At 47.8% G+C, this 16,934-nt stretch overlaps 1 long non-coding RNA gene across 2 annotated transcripts in view; it reads right to left on the bottom strand.

Annotated features, from left to right (window-relative positions):
- Positions 1 to 7,173: 7,173 nt before the first annotated feature.
- Positions 7,174 to 16,934, bottom strand: part of LOC142566319 (uncharacterized) — a 33,206-nt gene continuing 23,445 nt past the window's right edge. For both annotated transcript variants that reach the window (XR_012825025.1, XR_012825026.1), the window contains one exon: positions 7,174 to 7,920. This is a non-coding gene — a long non-coding RNA (uncharacterized LOC142566319). The remainder of the gene's footprint in view (positions 7,921 to 16,934) is intronic.

Here is a 16,934-nt window from a genome sequence, read left to right as displayed (position 1 = left end):
TCGTTTCTCCTCCCTTTCACGCTCCCTCCTCGACCGTGGTGGCGCCGCCTACACTGCTCGAGCGTAGCAACGGCGCCAACATGCGCTCCTAGCCACTCCGTAGACGCTTCTCGAGCAAAAATGGCGCTGATGCACGGCGCGAGGGCCCACGTGATGCTATTAGGCCAATAGCGACGCGGCGTCGGCCTCGGCCAGAGCGCGCGAGGAGGAGGCGGCATTCTTCAAAGCGTGGGAGTACTTTACGAAGTTTAAGAGGTTTTAATCGAGGATGATTAGTGCGCACCGGTGCGGGTGATCGATGACGCTATTAGAGTTACAGCAGTTACAGTAACTCTAGCCGACTTTGGCTATCAGCGCACCTAGCGGCATCGGCGAAACGCACCAGCCTCCAAGGTGGTCGCGCACGCCGCCGAATCTCGGAGGCCTTAATTTCAGTTTCGTTTCTTGTATATGTTTTGTGTGTGTGACCCATACCGTTGTTTATATCGAGTGATTTCATGCAGGCGCTTGTGCCGCTGTTTATATGTTGTGACGACGAGCGCGCAAAGGTGTTTCACTCATGTTAGTTTCATTTAAATTCATATTTGCTGTTTCAAGCTGTAACTTAACGCAACAATCATGCCAACTGTTGAGGAAATACAACTTTATCGCTTATGATATTGTACGTCTAGTAAGTCACGCCAAAAGATGTATAGTAAATAAATGTGGCGTGTTCCTTAAATATAAATCAACTTGCTGCACAGTCAAGAACACGAAAATAGCAGACAACAATTTATTGCAGCAAGGTTGTAAGAGGCAGATACATGAAAACGGGAAGAAACAGCGAAATGCAAGTAATACGGGTGTCACACGGTGCACTTGCAAAAGCGATCAAGGTCAGTCCGATCTGAATTTCTCAGTCACGATTGGTTCCTTTGCGCAAGCTGCGCGATGGAGCCTGTAGCAGTCGAGAATTTCGATCCGGATCGGACTTGATCGCGATCGAAAGTGGTCGCGTTACACCGGTATAATCGAGAATAGTCGGAAATTAATGGCGTGTGGGCAATAACTTTGCACAAACAAAACACATGGAAGAGTGTTGCAACTATCGAGATAATGAAAAAAAAAAACTGTACATACACGACAGCAATTAATTTGCTCAAAATGGGATTGATTTAGAAGGGGAAAAAATATGACGTTTTTGTTCTTGCACTTCTGCGAAGGAGGGTGAATTAGGGTAGCAGAATTATGTGAATGGTAGCGTGCCGAAATAAAATGGCTGCAAAAATAATTGAGCACGCACCAACATCTTTATCTCGAATGTGTAAGCCAGTGTGTCCGTCATTAAAGAGCTGCAATTAAGCACTTTGTGTTGGGGGTCTTCACCTGCTGTCTTCGAAGCCTTGCAATCGTCTTCTGAGACTTGGAATTTTGCCCTTGAGTATGCGTGATATCCTTCGGCTGTGCAGTGTATTTTGAGGAAATGGTGGAGATTCCTGCAATACGTAGAATGACAGACAGAAGGTAAGCAATACTGGAGGCTTCAAAGCTATTGAATGTAGACGCTACGTTCCTTAGTATAAGCAATATTGGAGCCAGCAAAGCTTTATAATGTAGATGCTGCGTTCCTTCATGTAATGCGTATTTTTTTGGTTAAGGAAGCACTGTTATAAATGCTAGGAAACAAGGAAATTCCTACCCTAATACACAATTAAAACATGCAAACACGTATCTTCAGCCCAATGCAGAATAGCTAACAACGCACGAGTGCACATAGCCTGCTACAGAGGCTGAGAGAGCGCGTTATTGCAATCCTGCAAATATTGGACGTGTACCGCTTTAGAAATAGCTACATTTATTTTGCAAAAGTAGAGCACCATATTTTTCAGAAGTTGCTGCGCCTAACATAAAGCTCTCTGCCCCGAACGGTATGTGTTTCTTAACGAAACATTCTATTTTATTTTCTAACTTTGTCATTGTATCGAACGTGCCTCGCAGTTCGGACGCTGCCGCATCGCTGTTATCGCCAGCATCACCGCTCATTGCTGCGCATAAAAAAAATACGAAATGAAAGTCAGCGTAGCAAATGGGCAGCAGCTGTTCATGGCTGCAAGGCCTGTTGGCAAGGCCGCCGTCACTCTTTCATGCGGCTAACAGTGACATAACGAAAGGCGGAGAGAATCAGTCGTTAACAACGCGCAAAAGAACTTGTGGCCTTAACATGAAACGGCGACGAAGCAGACGCTGACAGAAGAACCCAACAAGGATGCTCACGTGCATTTTAACGCGATAGCGTTAAGGAGCTCGTGTCGCAGAAAAGCCGGTGTCGTCGGCGTCGGGTGTCGGCGTCCGCGGCGTTGGCCGTGAGCGATAAACCATGGCAGGCACTTAAATAAAAAGCAACTTCCAAGATGGGCTTGGTGGGAATCGAACCAGGGTCTCCGGAGTGTGAGACGGAGACGCTACCACTCAGCCACGAGTTCGATGCTTGAAATCGGTACAAACGCGCTTTTAGTGAACGCGGTGTTGCCTTAAAAACGTGCCGTAGAATGTTATACTGCGGTGTATATCGGTAATTATGGGCACGTAACTTACAGAAGTCGCATTTATACGAATAGCGAAGTACGTTTCCGCTACATTTCTTCTGCGCTTACCGCACACGCAGAGCCATCTTGCGGCAAACACAGAAGACCCCTCCTCTCAATGTACGGCGCTGCCCCGACAGGTGTTGCGCCATGCGCGCATTGGGGCTGTGCTGTGCGCGGACCGGTGCCAGGCGCGTTGCGGCCCCGACTCCCTCTCCCCTGGCGACGCTTCGCCGTGCTCCCACGCGGGTTGCAGAATCAAGCGCCGTTCCTTTCTTTAGATTACTATCTGTCTATCTCTCTGCCCCTGCCGATCACGACGTTTGGCTGGCGTAGATCGTTTCCCCCTCCGAGACACCGAGTTCTTTGGTTCGTTCCGTTTGCTCAGGCGCACGTTTCGTTGCCGCGCAGAACGCTGCGTTGCTCGACGCTCTCCGTGTGATAGGTGGGCGCAAAGTCCGGTGCGGGGCGCCTCGTAAGTGATCCCTGCGCCGTAGCGCTTTGTCTTACACCCCTTGGCGGGTCGATGGGAACGCTGTCGCGTTCCACTCTTGAAGGCGAAGCTTAAGCGTCCTCCAATTTTTACAGAAAGAGCCTGACCAGGCTTCGCACATGTTGTCTAGTGCCCAGTGGTCGTGCCGCCTGTCAAGCTGCTAGCCGCAGCCACAGCCGCATTTCTCTATGTGCTCTGCCACCTAGCGGAATCGGCGAAGCTCCATAGCTCGGCCGCGAAACGGCTTGAGTGTCCGTTCTTGTCGTTTACTATGTTACTCTATGCTTGAAGTGCGTCGCAGACGGCCAAACAAAATTCCTCACCTTGCTGTAGTCTAGTAGTACAGCGGTGCCGTGTCGAAATGCAGATGGAACACCAGAGAACGCCGGGAGCCCCCCCAAAAAAACGGGCTACATCCAAAACAGACGGGTCACCGAGCACGCGAGCTTGACATGCGCAGCCCGCCTCGCTCGCTCCTGTGGCATGTCTGGCGCATGACATATGCACGCGCGTCTCGCGTGCCGCTAGCTTGTTGCTAGGCAACGCAAGAAAAGTTAGTCGCAAAGTATAAGTTCATATACACCCAAAACTTTTTAGTTTTAGTGGGAAAGAATAAAAAAATGCAACGTTGTGTAAGTTCATTTCACATTCTTTTTTCCGATGCTCGCGTCAAATAACGGATGGAGTTGAAACTAGGCGTGACGTGTTTCCTGTTGCCAGTTTTTGCTGAGTGTCCCACAGAACACCTATACAAATTTAGAGAAGGGAAACTGTACCTTCCACAGTGCTACGAAATAAGCGTAGCGGTGGCGTCGTGAACTAAAGTATGTGACCACAAGTGGCGCTGTACAACAGGAAACGGCTAAAGGTAACAGAAGTGCAGCGATTATGAAGAGTAGGGCACTGTGGAACTAGGTAGTACGAGGGATATGGAAGGGGGTAATGGTACCAGGCCTGACTTTTGCCAATGCAGTTCTATGTATTAGAACAGAGACCCGGCAACAGTTGGAAATTAGGCAACGTGGTGTGGGTAGGCTCGCTCTGGGAGCACATGGCAAGACACCAAATCTTGGAGTGCAGGGGGATCTGGGATGGTCTTCTTTCGGGGGCAGAGAGGCTAGTAGCAAGATAGCATTTGAGGAGCGATTGAGAAAAATGGGGGAAATTCGGTGGGCTAGGAAGGTTTTCAGTTACTTATACACGAGGAATGTTGACACGAGGTGGAGGAAGCGAACTAGAAAATTGACAAGCAAATACTTGGGCAGTAGCGGGGGAACAAGTAAGGAATCATCTGTCAAGAAAAAGGTTAAGGAGGCAGAGAGGGGTATGTGGAGTACAGAGATGCAAACCAAATCGGCATTGGAGACATACAGGACGTTTAAGCAAGAAATAGCCAAAGAAAATATTTACGATAACTCTAAGGGAAGCTCATTGTTGTTCGAAGCCAGGACAGGTGTACTGAGGACTAAAACGTACCGAGCCAGATACCAGGAGATAGATTTGGTGTGCGAGGCGTGTAGAGAGGAGGAGGAAACGGCGGAACACCTGATACTTGCTTGTAAACAACTTCACCCTGCAGTTGAATCTAACGGGGAACTATTCAAAGCCTTGGGTTTTAAAGACAGTGAAAGTAGAATAGACTTTGAACAGGTAGAAATAACTAAACGGAGGCTATCTGATTGGTGGACAATATCAACGCAAAAGTAAAGGAGTAAATACATAGGTATGCATGCATATAGAACCATTAAAGGCTAGGTGGCGCGCGCCGCCGCCGCCCGATTCAAAGGGTTGAGCCACAATCATCCATCCATCCATCCATCCATCCGGAAACGGGGTTTTGCACAGTATGGTCGCTTTACCTACTGGGTTCTGGCTGCTGCGCATCGATCGTGCTCCCGCCAGTTAGGTTGCTGTGTGGCAAGCGTAGCGCCTACATAATAATTTCCCTGTCACCGCGTGTCACTTTTATACAGCATCTTTAGAGCACTACCATGCCGGGTAATTTTGCGGAAAGAACGCAACAGCTTACGGCCGTCAGCTGACTCTTCCTTACGGGTGTCATAATTATCCTAATCTCCGCATCAACGCAAGTCCGCATACAGGTATCTGTATCTGAACCACATGTGCCAGCTTAATACATGTGTAGTGAAATTATGATAACCACTGCGTCTTATCAAACGTATTGGTTTTGCAAATGCGCATTACAGCTGACGGAACGACATACTGTAAGTGAAGCACAAGAGAACAAGGACAAAAGGAGGCTGCAACACTTGAAGAAGAAGTGAAGAATTAGTAGGCGTACAGCAAACAAGCGATGACGGAGAACACGCAATGATGCATCCGGCGTTCTGTGACATCGGTTTGCGTACTTACGGTGTTATGGAGATCAACGGCATAAAAACGTACCTTCAAGCGTATTCCGCCAACCTCCGCCGCATTCATTATGATAATCCACGCCTAAACAAAATGTGGCACTATTTTTTGCCAAGAGTAGACCTCTTTACAGCAAGTCTGTGTAATGACTCGCAGACGAAACCAGCATGCTTTCGAAAATGTTTTACCGCCGTAGTATTCGAACGCCAACGGCCAGGAAACACATCGATACCAATAGGCTGTCGGCTGTCGGTGGTTAATCAAGTACAAAAACCTTGACGCTATGACTAAAAAGCAGCTTCAACAATCAAATAAAAAAAATCAACTGCCTATTTGCCTGAGGTAAAAAAAACATCCTTAGACACCTCGATTGTTCATGTCAATGGTTTGTGTAAATTAAAAAAATCAGCATGTTCAGCGCCCCTAGCAGAGAAAGCACAAATTAAAGTATTCGACCAAATTACAGTAGCTCCACTTGCGCGCTTACGCTGAAATGCGCCTTGATTGATTTTTCGCCCTCTGTGGCCATTTGTTGAACTTGAGAGTGTGCGGGGCCTGAGTGTCCCCTGGGCACTCAGGCCCAGGGGACACTCAGTGGAGGGGACACTCAATTTCTTTCTCTGTGGTATTCCCTTGAGCTTTCAAAGGACGAACGCGCACTCCTTTGACTCAAAGCTCCTTTCCAGTAGGGCTCCTTTGCTGTGCCTGTGTGACAGTGCGCATTCTCCCTTGAAGTAAAGGATCTTTGGTTCAAAGGACTTTGAAAGTGCCCGCGTGACTGGAGTATTAGAATGTATTGGGGGCGAGGACTTACGGAGTCGCCATCTGTCGGAAGCGCCTCCCTTGCGTAGTACGAGGGATTACGCGGCTCGCCCCTCATAGGCTTCGCTTACGGCGCTCAATAAAAACGCCACGCGGCAACCCACCTGGACATTTCTGTAAGTACGCTCAAAACGAGGGAAGTTTTTTACTGCCAAAATAATATTGCTACGGAACAGTGTTTACAATGACGAAGAGGCGAGCAGTGAGAAGAGAGTAAAACATATTTATTAATAATATTTGAATGGCGAGAGCAGCCTGGGAGGAACCCTCAGTCCAGGGTCCCTAAGACGATTCCGGCGATGTTTCGAGCCCGTTGTATCACTGCTCGGAGGACCTCGGGAGGTCCGTCGCGGAGGGCCTCGTCCCACAGCTCTTTGTTGCGTAGGGGGTAAAGGAGAGTTGGCAAGGGAGGAGAGACGTTTGCAGTGCACTCAATCGTGACGTGGAAGATTGTGGGCGAGCTGCCACAGCCAGGGCAACGATCTGCATAACAGTATGGGTAGAATTTATTGAGAGAGACAAGGTTTGGAAAAGTTGCGGTTTGTAACTGGCGTAATGCCACTGCTTCCTCCCGCGAGAAGGACGGCGGTGGTGCGACGTGGGTGCGACGAATGCGTGTATAATGACGGAGTATGTCTTTGTAACGGAGCAAGGGATCCCCCCACTCTTAACTAGTCGCCTCACCACGCCGAGTCGCCCAGAGGGAAATTTCTCGGGCAACCGCATGTCCGCGTTCGTTACCCGGCAGCGAGGTATGACCAGGGGTCCAGAGTAAGTGGATGCGGGGAGGTGTGGTTGGTGTATTTTGCGGGATCTGTTTGAGAATTTGGTGCGCCGCTCTCGGGATGCCATGTCCTGATAGGAACACCCGGTATGCCTGTTGCGAGTCCGTCAGTATATATATATATTTCCTCAGGAACACGGATGGCGTATCGAATTGCAAGCGCAACACCGAGAATTTCTCCGTAAGCAGCATTTGTTCCGCGCAATGCAGCAGAGTCTCTCAGGAATTCGGTGCCATCCAAAACTACCGAGGTATAGCCCTCTTGAGTGTGTGATGTGTCCGTGTATAAAGTATGTGTTTCCGGGATGTTTGCAAGCATGCGGCCAATGTATCGTACACGGGCTTTGCGCCGCCCTTTGTCATGCTCGGGGTGCATGTTACGTGGCAATGGATGAATACTTAGTGCTTGGCGTATCGCTGACGACAAGATCGTTGGACGGGTTTCAGAGTCAAGGAGTGGGACAGAGTATCCTAGCCGTGTGAGAAGATGGCAGCCAGTAGGAGTGAGTAGGAGGCGCTGGCGATGGCTGACCCAATGTGCCTCTAGCAGCTCGCCTAGTGTGTTATGTGTCCCTAAGTTAAGGAGACGGTGTGTGGAAGTATAATTCGGGAGGCCATGGGCCAGCTTCGTCGCTTTGCGAATCATTGCGTCTATTGCACTATTGCCGCAACTGCCACTGCCAAATGATCCGAGACGCTGCTGAAGCTTCCTCATATATCCTTGGAGGTAGATCGCAGCTGTATTCCACGCAGCCGCAGCTGTGACCGTCGATGAATTTGCAGCTCGTGCTCAGTCCACACAAGCTCGCCTGCCGTGTCCAGAAATCATCACTGGAAAACTTGATAAATCAAGAGCGAAGACTGCCCAGTCGATGGTATGGTTCCTGAAAGTACAAGCGCAGAGTTTAGGCGTTGCACTATTGCCGCAACTGCCGCTGCCAAAAAATAAAGCCCGTCAGTTATGCTATTTTCTGTCTTGTTGCCGGCTGCTTACTGCACAGCGGTTGCCGACATAACTTTTAGTAGCTGTTGAGTGATTTTTTTTAAAATTCGGAACGGCACAAACTCAAGGGCAGGCATCTGCAGCATGCGTTTGAAAAATCGGGCCACATACTCACATTCATGCGTAATTAGAACATTATTTGGTTTGTCAGGAAACCATACATGTGCAATTCTTTTTTCTGGCCATTTTTCGCCGCCGGTGTTCCAGAATTTCCGACGCTAAACTCTAAGAAAGTGTCAATCTTCGAAGAATCCGAGTACTAATTAATGAAATGAAGAAATGGTTCAACAATTTGTAGGCGTGATTAAGCGTTCGTGACTAGCAGGCGATTTTCATAAAGAAAAAAAAATGTTCCTGTACATTAGCCTCGGAGTATAGTTCTTTTCACTCGAGCGGCCTTTTCTTTTTTTTTTATTGGTGAAAGTAATTTTATAAGATAAACGCAGCTCCCAAGGGCACGCCAGTACCATCGTAATGAACAAGAAACTTCCACTGAATACGCGCGCAATGTACTGTGCCTAGGGAACTAACACTGTGCATGAAAGTTCACTGCACTGGTTAATAGAGCCGACCAACAAATCCGTGAGGAGATCTTTATTCTGTCTTTTTACAAAAATTCAAGCAACTCAAGGTACTCCCTGGAAACATTTTTAGACACACACAAGATATAACTTTTATTTATGACTAACCAGTTCTAATACCGGCTATACAAGACTACGAAACATAGTTTTCATACCGTAAACAGAGAACACGCATGGGTTAGAAAGTACACATATCCCAAGTATCTTCTTTCTCAAGCTAAATACAAAATAACAAAACAAATATTTGCAGTAATGAATATTAATGCAAACACCTAAAATTATTACTGTATCTTTGCCACAGCGGCATGCATGCCACTTCTCTTCCTTGTACACTTGCTGCCTGATGTGGGGACTACCTTTGATGCCTCGTTCTCTACAAGAATCTGAATCCCGAGTCTAGTGTAATAGTGTAAACGCTTATGGTACGTTTAATGACATCATATGGCATCAAGACACAATCGAAATGCTTCTAGTAATTGCAGCTTGAAGTTTTACGGCGTTCACACTATTTAACAATGCCTCTCGACTGCTTCTGAAGAAGTTATCCGCAACTTTTGGCACCTCAACTACAGCTGGCGAAGGGTTAACCAATGATAGATAAGACCTTGAAAAAGTTTGGAGGACGCTTAATCTTCGCATTTAAGGGTGGAACGCGATAACATGCAAAGATCCCCGACTGCTTCTCACACTTCCCGGCAACTGGAGAGTATGTAACCGAAATGTTTACAGGGAGACGCTGGCCGCGAATGCTATGCACGAAGGCGGGCTTTCTGGTAGAAGCGCGGCCTCTTGCGTTGCCCGCGATGGATGGATGTTATGAGCGTCTTCTTTGGAACGGGGCGGTGGGTTGCGTCACCAAGCTCTGGTTATTTTATTGCCTAATGTCCTACCTATGTTAAAGAAGAAAAAAAAAGAAAAAAAAAGCCCACGATGCTTTTCCATAACCAAAGTTTCTGAATTTTCTTTTTGTACGCCTCCGTCGTTTGTCGTTTTCCTACTTCCACCAATCTTCCAATCGCCTCTTACTGATGTTTAAGGCGGACACGTTTACTTGCCCCCTGCTCACGCTGAACCCACGGGCTTCAAGGAGGCCAGTGATTCCTATATCGACCGCTGGGCAGATAGCTTCACATTCTAATACAACATGCTCCATCGTTTCCCTAGCTTTACAGCCGCAAGCACATGCTTCTTCTTCCTTCTTATATCTCGCTTTATAAGTGCGTGTTCTAAGGCATCCTGATCTCGCTTCGAAAAGTAATGAGCCTCCCTTTGAGTTATCACAAATTGTTTGTTTCCTGATTTCGTTTTTTCCTCTTAAGTAGTTACTCATGCAGGTTTCTTTTCCAGTGCCACCACCCGTGAGATTATTTCAGCCTCTCTGACTTTCCGCTTGACGTTCTTTGTTGCTGTATTGCTCACCCTACAGGCCGCGTACTTGCTGGTAAGCTTCCTAGTTCTTTTCCTCCACTGTGAATCAATGTTTTTCCTGTACAGATACCTCAACACCCTCCCAGCCCATTTACTTTCTTCCATATTTCTCAGTCGTTCTGCATACTCAATTTTACTGCGAGCTTCCCTCACTTCAAAACTAGTCCAGCCCATATCACCCTGAATACTTTGTTAAGCGCAAAAAGACAGACACAAGAAAGACGACAGGATACTAGATACAGATACTAGCCAGACGTTGCATATCACTTTGCTTGTTAGCTAGCAACACAGTGTCGTCCGCACAAAACAAACCTGGAAGCTGCTGCTCTGCTACTGTACCCGCCTAGTTGTATGAGAGATTAAACCCGATGTCACTTCCTTCTAGCGCCCTTTCCATCCTCACCATGTGCATCTTATAAGCAGCCGTGGGAATAAAGGGCACCCCTGCCTCAGCCCCTAAGCTTGTTGATATCACTTTCTATTCACTCCTCATCCCTTTCCATTCAACGCAGACGGTATTTTCTAGGTTAATCTCTCCCGAAAGCTGCAGACAATCGTCTCTTAAGCCTTCCCTTTCAAGAATATCCCACAAAATGTTGTGGTCTACGTTGTCATACGCTCCTGTAACGTCTAAAAAGGCCAAATATAACGGTTTCCTTTCTACTCTTGATATTTCTATACACTGAGTAAGGAGAAATAAGTTATCATCCAAACGTCTACCTATTCTGGAGCCATTCTGATGTTCTCCCAAAATGTCATCATTCTCTACACGCTTGCAGCTTCAACTTGATTGCCTGCATTGCTAACCTGTATATTGGCACATCCTATATGGTCGCCGCGGGTATGTGCCAGGCCACAAAGCGACGCTGAAGTAGCGCGCGAGTAGAAAAACAGAGACGATGTAAAGCCTATGACAGCATTGAACATACAATTTTAACGAACCGGTTACAGAGCCATTGCTTTCAGGCTATATTGTAGCATGGGTACATGAATTTTTAAAAGACAGGGAGTTCTATTGTTTTCGAAGCGGCTATTCTTCCAGTAAATATAAGCAAACAAGAGGTGTGCCTCAGGGATCAGTACTTTCACCAGTATTATTTAATATTTTACTGAGCAGAATCCCCGTTCACCCAGGTGTCAGTACATACGTTTATGCTGATGACATTGCCTTTTTTGGTATGGCTAGCGACATATACTCTCTTTACGAAATACTGCAGTCGTATCTAAGGGAACTGGAAGGCTGGCTGGATAGCTTACACTTAAACCTGAATGCTAATAAGTGTGCTATCCTTGTTTTTCCCGTTCAAGACCCAGTATACATATCGCTTAACTATCATCTCGAAGATATCCCACAAGTATAGTCAGTAAAATACCTTGGAGTTATTTACAACGGAAATCTTAACTGGCGGCCGCATATTGAATATATTGCGACAAAAGGAGCTCGTTCAATGGGCATTTTGCGCAAGTTGGGCAACCGAAGAACAGGTATGCGAAGAAAATCCCTCTTGATGGTATATAAGATGTATGTTCGTCCGGTGTTAGAATTCGGATGCGTTTTATTCTCAGGTGTTCCAGCATACAAGCTTCGGCCGCTAGTTTTGTTGGAACGAAGTTTTGTTGGCTGCACATGCCACCGGTGGCGAGCGCCGATTCTTCTCTCAGCGCCCGCTGCCTACCAGGCCCTCTCTGATCCAGAATTATTTTTTCCTATTCATTGGCCCAGGTTTCATAGACCACAGATTATATTTGTGCAAACATTACTTGAACCACTAAATGTGCAAATTCGCGAGGTACTTCATGATAATACGCATTCAAATTACCCAGAGATCAGGTTCGATGACATTTTCCCAAACCATGCGAAACTACTCCCTTACGGCATCTTAAACGCCATGTTGCAAGACCACCTAAGCAGCCTAGAAACAAACGTTATCATTGCAACAGATGCCTCACAGTGCGAGGAAAAAGCTTGCATTGGAATATTTTGTCCTGCACTCGACTGGTCTTTTTCTTTAAGGTTGCCTGATTTTGTGCCTATTTTTCTGGCCAAGTTGTTAGCAGTAATCCTAGCTTTACGTAAATTAGACCCAATGATTACAACGGCTGCCATTCTGACTGACTCCCTTTCAGTATGCTCTTGCCTTACCGCTACTAATGAGTCACCCATGCTAAAACTCTTCCATTTACTAGTTCCAGCCCATGTGCAATATGTTCATTTGATTTCGGTGCCAGGGCATAAAGGTTTGTTTTTTAATGAAACTGCTGATTCACTGGCAAATGTATCACTATCCGGCCCTGTTCTTCCTATTCTACCATTGACAGCACAGATCACGGCGGTAAGATTTCGGATGCGATCAATAAGATTAGCCTTATCAAACCCACGTTTGACTGCTTCTCCAGAGTATAAGCACCTGGCATTTCCCTGGCATAGCGAATCCTGTGACACAAAGATGCTTGAGGTCTGCCTCACCAAATTACGCTGCCGAATACCCTCCCTGAATTTCTATTTGCACAGGTCGGGTTTGGTTCCCTCCGCCCTCCGTTCTTTTTGTAATGAGGAAGAGACGATACACCACTTTCTTCTATCTTGTCGCCGCTTTACTGCGGTTAGAAAAAGATGGTTGGAAATACCTTTTCGAAGAATTGGCCTGGACTTGACAGAACCTTGCAATTCTTTCGTTCGGAGCGTCCACTTTGGGATTCAGCCACAGGGATGCATGCTTCGCTGTCCGAACATTCCTCACGGAATCTAAACGAATGCCCTGCTAAATTCCTTTCTTGTTGTGTTTTACTTTTAAATTAATTATTACTCATTCAATATGATCTTCCTGATTTTATTTAGCAGGTAATTCTGCGCTATTCAATGCTATTTCAATAGCTATTAGGAAATTTATGCTCCATAATAATTTCGAATAATCCACCCATTTCTTGGCCAATCCCCCGTCGTGGGTAGGAGCCACACGCATCACAGGCTACAACAATAACAACAACAACAATGCCTCGTTGACTGCTGTTATAAAGTGCTTTTATGCGTCCTCCGCACCGGCTTTCCCGTCTCCTTCTGGGCCGCGACACTGGTGGGGGCGATGTTTAGGAATGCCTCATGCTCGGCACCCCTTCGCCGAGCCATACATCGAACTCGGAATCACCTTCGTTCGTCGAAACTCCTGTTCACCAGTACAGTCGCCACCTGTTGGGCCTGAGGCCCGAGTTCAACCCTTTGCAGGACCCTGCAGGAACGCGTCCACCTACTTCCGCCATGGCCACTGCTACTCCATTGCAGGTTACGCTGCAGAATCCTAAGATACAAGAAAGTTTCCATGGTGACGTTGCTGAAGATGTTCGAGTGCGTCGCCAGTTATAATGACTGAGGCTCCCAGCAAAAACTGGCTAATTTCGATTTCCTCTTCAGGGCAGTGCGCGGACGTGGTTTGTGCACCGGGGGAGTAGTTTGACTACACGGGATGCCTGCCACCCGCCAGCTGCTAGACACATTCACTAGTAGCGACGGAAGAGACAACGCGCAGCGCCTTCTAGAATTCCGTATTCAAAAACCAAATAAGAGCGTTGCCATGTTTGCAGAAGATATGGCCCACCTTTTCCTACCTGAGAGCTGCGGCACGAAGAAGAAGAAGTATTTTAATGATTGGAAAATGTAGAGACGTCGGCCGGATAATGGAGCATCCGGCCTGCTACTCTACGCAAGGGAAGGGGAAGAGGGGAAGAAAAAGGGTCACAATGGGGGATGATAATGGGAGGAACGAGGTGAAGGACACATTACACAACTGGTATCACATGCTTGAGTCCAGGCCTGTGTCACCTAGGAAACGTGAAAGTGCACGCATTGTCTCTGTCGTCTGCCAACTCTGTGACCATGCGCCTAGCAAGAGGTCCTCCGACAGTGGTCCATTGTGTAAATGTCTAAATGGATCTGCCATTGTCAGTCTTTCGCGCGCATACTCAGGGCACACCACGAGCATATGTTCTATAGTCTCTACAGTGCCACACACTGAACAGTCCGGGGAGTCTGTCCGTCCAATGATGTGCAAGTATTTGCGCGTGAAGGCGACGCCTAATCGCAGTCTGTGTATCAGGCATGTATGAGGGCGTGGAATTCCACGCAGAAAGGGAAATTTCATGTCGGGATCCAGCCTTTTAAGGCGGACGTGACGAGCGTCTGGCTGGGCCATGTATCTTCTCGTCGCACTCCTCATTAATTCCGACAGGAGGCATGTGATGTCCGGTCTGGAGAATGGCACTACAGTTCGCAGGTCATTGCTGAGGGCGCGCCTTGCTGCAGCATCGGTCATCTCATTACCGTTGAGCCCACAGTGTCCCGGGATCCATTGGAACACTATGCGGTGGTGTTTTTCTTGAGCGCATGAAAGTAGCTCGGTGATCTGCAGTGCCGGAACGTGATATGCGGTGTGGCGCAGGAAGCATCCCAAAATTTGCAGCGCGGGTTTTGAGTCCGTGAAAATGCACCACTCTTGAGGTCTTTCCCCGCAGATGTGGCGAATCGCCTCCCGAATAGCCACAAGCTCTGCAGCGGTTGATGTAGAATTATGGTCTAGTATGAAACCTCGAGTCATCTGTTGGGCTGGTATCACCACAGCTGCTGTCGATGCCTTTGGTGACGCGGAGCCGTCTGTGTAAACATGAACATATGTCTGGTATTCTGACCAGATGTACGCGAGAGCAAGTTGTTGTAGTCCACTGACGGGAACCAATGATTTCTTTAGTATGCCGGGGACATGTACGCATACGGAAGGTTGAACCATCACCCATGGTGGTTTGACGGGGTGATATGGAAGGGCATAGCCTGATGTTATGTGGGGTAGATGGCAGCGGAGTGCACTTGTGAAACTGCTGTCCGGCCACTCATGTAGAACCGACGTCAATGGATGGCAATGGTGTCGTGTCAGTAAGCGTAAAAACACACGAAGTGGTTCGTGGGACGGGTATATCGATAATTGGCATACGTGGGCTTCCTCAATTGTGCCTTTGTTGGAAGCACGCCGTGGCAACCCGAGGCATATTTTGAGTGCATGCGCTTGGACGCTCTCTAATGTCCGTAAGCAGGAAATGCTCAAGTTTGTGAGTATCGGAAGGCTGTATCGAATGTAGCCTACGAAAAGAGACTGATAAAGCCTTAGTAATGAGCCTTCCGTGGGGCCCCATTTCATGCCTGTTGCTAAGCGAAGAACATGGCAAAACAGATTAAGTTTTTGCTTCAACATAATAACATGCCTCGTCCATGACAAACCGCGGTCGATGATAATGCCCAAGAATCTGTGGTGGGAGACATAAGGTATTATGACACCGTTAATGGAGATCGGGTAGCGGCAGACGGATTTCCGCGTGAATGCAACCACAGCACATTTTTCGGCAGCTAAGCGCAAACCCTGGCGCCGTATGTATCGTGAAGTAGATGACACAGCCCGTTGTAATTTCGCACGTAGTTGTGGGCGTGTTGTACCAGAAGCCCAGATGCAGATGTCATCTGCATATGCACTGATGTGGATGTGAGGTGGAAGTTCGCTCACCAGGCCAATCAGTGCCACATTAAATAATGTTGGGCTGAGAACTCCTCCCTGAGGAACTCCACGGCATACCTGATGACGTTTAGTCTCTCCGTCAGGCGTGGACATGTAAACGAAACGGCCGCTGAGGTAGCTCACAATCCACAGGTACAGCAGGCCGCCAATACCCAAGTCATCTAGGGCATCGAGAATGGCTTCATGAAGGATGTTGTCGTAGGCCCCTTTGATATCTAAGAAAACAGCGGCGACGAGTCGGCGTTGACGTTTTTCATGTTCCACTGTCGTAACGAGGTCAATGACGCTGTCAATTGAAGAACGACCCCACCGAAAACCGGTCATCCTGTTCGGATAAAGATCATTTCTTTCCAGAAACCATTCGAGCCTCGCCAGGACCATTCGTTCCATAACTTTTCCAACACAGCTGGCTAACGCAACTGGGCGGTATGAGGTAAGCTCATAAGGAGTCTTTCCAGGCTTCAAGAGAGCAACCAGGCGGCTGATCTTCCACTGCTGCGGAACAATACCGGAGACCCATGTGTCGTTGTAATAATTGAACTGCGCAGTGCGACCAGCCCTGCCAAGGTGAGAGAGAGACGAGTACGAGATCCCGTCAGGGCCAGGAGCAGATGAATGCCGACACGACGCAAGAGCAGCCTCTAATTCGGGCATCGTAAAGAGTAAGTCGTAGTGGTCACTTGAGGAAGGTGGCGCAAAAACTTCGAATTGGATTGAGGCTGGTTGAGTTTTGCCCACAATCATTTTGCAGAAGTCGTCCGCTACCTCTACATCATTGCGGCGTTCGTAAAGGGCAAAAGCACTGAAAGGGTACCTTTCTTGTGGGGGAAAACGTAGGCTTCTGACTAGATGCCAAATACGTGACAGCGGCTTGCGAGGATCCAGTGATGAGCAGAACTTTCTCCAGCGCTTTCTTCCTAATTTCTGGAGATGGCGCTTTATTTGTCGTTAAGCTCGGCGACAAAGGGCGAGATCGTACGTGGATTTCGTCCTTCTATATTTCCTTTCAGCGCGCCGTCGGCCTGCGCGCAATCTCTCGAATTCCACGTCGATAGGAGACCCCGATGTAGGTGCACATATGTTCCGCGTGGCCTCACCGAGGGCGGACGTGATCAAGTCTTCTATTTGGTTTGGTGACTCGAGATTCGCACAGGAATTCTCCACGAATATCTTAAAAGTGGGCCAGTCTGTGCACCGCACATGAGACGAAGTGGTAGGTGCGAACCACTTTACGCAGATATACGTTGGTATGTGATCACTGCCATGTGTTTCCACATCACTGAACCAGCTAATAGAAGACTGTAGTGGTGAGGAAACAAACGTCAGGTCCA

Source organism: Dermacentor variabilis, unplaced genomic scaffold (assembly GCF_050947875.1).
Source record: "Dermacentor variabilis isolate Ectoservices unplaced genomic scaffold, ASM5094787v1 scaffold_12, whole genome shotgun sequence".
Taxonomy (NCBI): domain Eukaryota; kingdom Metazoa; phylum Arthropoda; class Arachnida; order Ixodida; family Ixodidae; genus Dermacentor; species Dermacentor variabilis.
Note: the sequence above shows the minus strand (reverse complement) of the source record. Positions and strands in the feature narration are given on the sequence as shown.